We start from the raw sequence: 6,000 nt of genomic DNA on the forward strand, positions 1-6,000 counted from the left end.
TGCCGGCACTCATCATAAGTCAAAAGGTGAGCCTGGGCTTAATCAGTTGCCAGCCTGATGATGCTCCAGGCGGGACTTTGCCTGGGCAAAATAATTAAACTTCTGTTTATTGTCAAGCAATCGTGCGTTGGCTGTGCCAACTTCTTAATTATGTTTGATAAACTAACACAAAAGCACATACACACATGACACTCCAGACTGGCTTTCTTTTAATGTGGAGAGGAAGCGTAATATTGTGTGTGTGTGTGTGTGACACAATTACGCAACAAAAGGCTTTTGCTAGTATATGTGAGTATGCGTGTGTGTGTGTGTGTGGATTGTTCTTCAAGTTCATCCACTTCGTTTGCTTCATTTGCGCCACTTGATTTCACGCTTAAATCAAGAAGACGCTGCAGCAGACGGTGTTGTTAACTTTTTGTTGGTCACGTTTTAAACTTGAAAATAAGTTAAAATCTTGCAGTCGGGTGCAGCCTACTGCGTAATGCTCGCTCACAATCGAGTAACACCTTAAACACATCAAACATATTGTAGCAAACCAAATATACTCTTTTACTCACTTTGTGCACGAGTTTAACAAGTAAAAACTGCGCTTCAAACAGAGGCCTTCAAAAATGTGGGGGGTTGGGGCGCCTGTGAGGCGAACTGCCTAACAAGTTGTTTGCTGTTAAGGCTCAGATCCTGGGCAGGACAGTAGCAGCCCGTCGCCTGGCAATCCTAATTGATTTATGACATCAAAGACATATTTTTCGCAATGTTGCGTGGCCTACGTGCGTGACAGTTGCCACTCGGCCACATACACACACGCACACACACATACTGCAACAGGGACAGACTGTAGGCAGCTTGCAAGGACACAGGACACACGGCTCTGTGTGTGCCGCAGACGCCGTCGTTTGCCGTCTTGTTGATAATTTTGACTTATGGCTTGGGCTAGCGTGCGCAGGATTTGTCACATAACTCTTGCCCCGCCACCGAGCAACCGCCTTCCGCCCCTGGGCGTATGTCAAAAGAAGCCAGTGGCAAAAAGTGGCCAAAAGGTTAGCCCATTGTCAGTCGACAGCTACATTTGGCACTTGGAATTGCGGCCAGTCGCAGCTTCAACTCCAGCGATGCAAAACTTTTTCTATTAGGCGCAATTATTTCAAGGTATTATTGCTTTTAATTAATTCAATTAAACGCTTCATAAATTTTTACTTTTTGATTTCGTTTGCCTGGCGGCAACGGCAACAGCAATAGCCCCATCCCCGGTCGGGGCCCCGACCCCGGGCCCGTTCCCGTTGGCCCTAATGGAAAAACTTTCGCCGTGGTTGGCCAAAAGATTTTCTCCAGCGAAGGGTTTAATTAACGGCAAATGGGCGTGGCTGGCTACGCGGAATTTGCCTACTTACATTTTGTGTGTTCAATTTTTGTTTGGCTGTTTATTAAAGGATTCCCGCGGCTTGGCCTGGCTTGGCTTCGGTTTTATCATCAAATTTGATTTCAAATTGTTTTATGTGCGTTTATTTGCATTTTTGTGTGCTCGACTGAGCAGCTTGAATTGGAGTTGGCAAAATTTCCGAATTTCCAATGGTAATAAAGTTAGGCCCCGGCCACAATAATGCTCTAGCATCTCCTTGATCAAATTATAGTACAATGCGTTAGTGAAGAAGAAGAACAAAAGCTTACACTTGGCTGCCGGCACTTCAATTAAAAGGTCATCAGCAGTCGCCACAGCTGCTGCACACGAGGACTTCGCTTCGGTCCTGGGATCCTGTTCACGTGAGGCAAACTAACAAATGTTATTGATATGTAAGAGGCGTGCTCACACCTTCCAGCCAATTGGCATCTATCTGTTGAAGCTGGAGTTGGAGCCGAAGCTGCCAGCCTCAGACGTGATGACTTCCGTCATTATCAGCACACAGGATGGCTGAAGCCAAAGTTTTGCCACCCTCTGGCAAAAATAATCGAACTAACGTGCAACAACAATTTGTTTTAAATGCCAAAAATGGACAAAAGGCCAAGTGGCGTGTGGAAAACAAACCCCTTAATAATTTATGAAACGGCAAAGAGCAAGCGGCAACAGGCAAAGGTGCCCGACTAGCCGGACTGAGGACTGGGGTAGCCACTGATGCTGGACATGCACATGAGACTCGAGGGAGTCAGGCGGGTTCACACATGCGGCCACGCCAAAAACTTTTCCATCAATTCTGTGTGTACTCTAATAGAGATTAAATGCATGTCGAAAAGGCAATTAGTTTTTGCCTGTACAACCCTCGATTGTGGATTGGATTTTTTGGGGCTGATTGAATCAAAGTGTTGTGCCATTTTTCTTGGCCACTTTCTGGTTATTTTTTGGCCAAGGTGTTGCTAGCGGCTGGCGCTTAATTATATTGAAGTTTGGCAGCAACTGCCAGCAGCAATTTGCCTTTACCCTTTTTTCGCCGGGCCGTAATGAGTATCAGACGTAACGTCAATGCTAATTAAACTCGCGCTGTCGCCGCTAATGAGCAATGAAAACAACGTGTTGTTTGATCAAACTAACCCACGCAGCCACCCTGCCAGTCACCCCTTTCTCCTGCTTTCCTTGGCCCGCCTTATGCTCTTCGCAATGGGCTGATAAGGGCCAGGCCTAGTCGACGACGTCAGGTTAAATCAACCATTAAAATAATGAAGGTATCGCCAAGCTGGGCACTTGCACTGATTTCTTTTAAATATTTTTCAACAATTTTTCGGGCATTTTTCAAGGCTGCGCCATTTAATGGGATTAACGCGGGTTTTCTAAAGGATTTAGTGAGGGCTCGTCCCTTTGCCAGGGTAGTTCACGTGCTGCCACACTTTTTGGTCTAGTTTTTAATAAGCTTTGGAGTTTTTCCGTAAGCTTTTTTTAAAGGATGTGCAAAGCAGATTTTTAATTTAATTGGCTGATAGACAATTGAGTAAATGAAAATCCTGAGATATGTTTGCAATGGTTTCCGTGGAGAACAGTTCTTATAATCGGAAATAAAAAAATTTCACCCGAAACTGTGAAACATTCGTGGAAGTGAATTTGTTTTACAAATTAAGCAGACAATTGTATATTGGTTATTTACAGTCTACTTAATAAATTCAGTTAGCTAGATTACTTCTGTGAGCCAAAACCAAAAACACAATATCGTTATGAAACAAGTTTATAATAAAATATTTGACACTCAAAAGAGTATTCCATTAACAAATATATTATCTATAAGAGTCATAGTTCAGTTCAAGCCAGAGACTTACAGTTTACTGTATATCCATATGAAATATATATCATAATGCGTCGCATTTTGCCATAAAAATTACAATTGACTTTGAACTCGGCTAGCAGCAGGGCATTTTTGGATTTTGTCAGGCAGCCAACAGGACGATGGCGATACATGGAAACTAACTCAGCTCTAGCGGCAATTGCAGCGCCGTTGACGCCATTGTTGGCCTGCTTCCTTTTTATGGCACCAAGGTACACACCAGGCCAGGCCAGGGCAGCCCGGGCCACGACAACGACAATGCAGTGGCTCGATGTCGTTTCAAGGTAGCCCAGAGCGGAGTCGGGGCGCCAAAAAATGTTATGGAAAAATTATGCGGCGTCGGTGCCCCTGGTGTGTTTATGGCCCCCCCAGCGCACAGTGCATAGCGCACGGGGCGTTGATGAGCTTGGCGCGCCGCAGTCTGGCGACAACGCACTTTGCCATACCCAATAATTCAGTCGCACTGAGAGCAGCAAAAGTACATATTACAATATATAATAAACGCCCAGCTCTTCGAGTCTCAGTCTCACACTCAGGCTCACTCTGAGTACTGAGTCTGAATCGAAGTTGCTTTTGCACTTTTTTCCGTGCAGTTAAACACGAGATGCATGACAAGTAAACGTGTAGCTGCGGGGCTTACGGCTCTGAAAGGATGCCGAGTTGATTCTTTTGCGAAGTTGCCGGTTCTATTATCGCAGAGCAGCAGCACTTCATTAGTTAAACACAAAGATGAAGGGTTTATCAGCTAGTCGATTCGTTTGGCCAAATTAATTGCCACAAGAGAGAGCAAACTGCTTGAAGTAAATATTTAATTAATCGACGATTTGTGCACTGAGCTACGCCGTTTGTCTTCGCAAAAATGTTGTAACTAATCGATGCCATCAATTATGTTGATAGATTGGACCCAGCAAAGCCACGTACTACACAGCGCGTACATGAAAATAGTGGCCCAGTGGCTTGTTGGCCACTTTATCACGAGTTGGCAGCTGGCTGCTTACCGCTGCGCAGAGGTACACGTAATTGAATACGCTGCGGGGCGGCGGGAATTTCTGGGTAGCTCTTATATTCATAAGCCCTGACCATGTAAATAACAAGTGGACGTGGTTGTTGTCAAAGTTTCAAGCAGACTTTTCAAGTGCCACACATAACTAGCCACAAGGATGCGGCAACAACGTAAAAAAAAAGAAACCACTCGCAAAGCGCGGATAGTACAAAGCTGGACAGGAGCGTGCGGGCACAATGCCTGGGCGTGGAGTCGAGTGTAGTGGACAGCAGACGGACGTGTGTCTGATCTGAATGCAAGATAAAATTATTACCCTTTTTATTTTGGCTCTCTAGCTGCTGTCCGAGTTCGAGTCCTAGTCTTAGTCCTAGACTGAATTCGAGTCGCCGTCGCCGTTGTTGTTGCTGCTTATTTCCTGTTGGACACTTTCCGTTTGTCGTTTGTTGTACAAAAGCGCTCTCTATCCCGTTCGCACGTTAGGGTTCTATCTGTTTTTTTTTTTACACTCTTTGCCCATTGAAAATGGCTAAAAAAGGGTGTTGCGACTTTGATTAGATGTATGTAACAAGCGCAAAAGCATCTTGAAACTCCACATTTTAAATTGCATGGAGAGTTCTCGTTTAAAAATAATATTTTAAGCCATCGTCCATCACAAAATCTATAAATATTGATTATCACTGGTCATCATCATTGGTGTTCTGAGCATTTCTTGAAGCTTGTTAGACCCAAGGACACTAAATGATATGTATCAAACGATATATCTCTTGTAACATATCATTCCCCCTGCCAATTACAATCACGTTGGCATGTACACACTATCAAATGGCACATTTAAGCTCTGATTAATTCGAAACATTGTCCATATTGTGACAAGTAGGCAAAGAAAGAACATGGTAGGTCGACACTGGTTTCAGGGTGTCTTCTAGTCGGGCACACCCGTGTTGAGTATGGAGCGCACAATAAGCATCATCAACAACAACAACAACATAGATGGCAACTGTGCCGCACACTCAACGTCATCAGCAGCACATTGTGTCCAGTTGGGAGTCGGAGTCGGAGTCAGTTCCAGTTCCAGTTCTAGTTCGAGTTTAAGGCGCCAAAGACGATGGCCGCATGCCGATAATGTGCGGCCATAAGGTAATGAAAATTTTATCTGATTTTATGTGCGACTGCGAATACGCTCTTGCCAATAGTTGGCAATTTTATGCTGCACCCTTTTCCTCTATTCAGCTTCCCTTTTTTTTTTTTGTGGCCAGTCTTTGATTTGATTTTGGACACCCGGGAGCATTGGCGAATGATACAATACTTTGTGGTCAACACATGTGCCCAAAAGGTATTGGGTATTGTAGTCGCATTTGATTGAAATTTGAATTGTAACCCGCCCGAGTGGCCAGCATGTTTGGAAAAAAAGGATTTTCATTTAGGGGCTGGCACGAGTTATACTCCTCCACCTCCCTGCTGTACTTGTGTGTACGTGCTGCGGCAGCTCGTTCTACTCAACTCAGCTCAGTTCAACTCAGCTACTATTTCATTTTAGATTTTAATCAATGTTGTTTGATGTGACACGTTTATGTGATGATGCTGCCCCACCCACATATAAGCCGGAGCGAAAAAGGATGTGCAACATATGCACAGAATGCGCCACTTGCCGTTTAATGAAGGCACAATAGCACAGTCAAAGCATTAAACCTACAAAAAATAAGAAGTACTGGGCGCGACAGGGTTTGCAGAATCAAAAAGAATTGCTTCATTATT

The sequence above is a fragment of the Drosophila virilis genome, chromosome 2 (assembly GCF_030788295.1).
Source record: "Drosophila virilis strain 15010-1051.87 chromosome 2, Dvir_AGI_RSII-ME, whole genome shotgun sequence".
NCBI lineage: Eukaryota > Metazoa > Arthropoda > Insecta > Diptera > Drosophilidae > Drosophila > Drosophila virilis.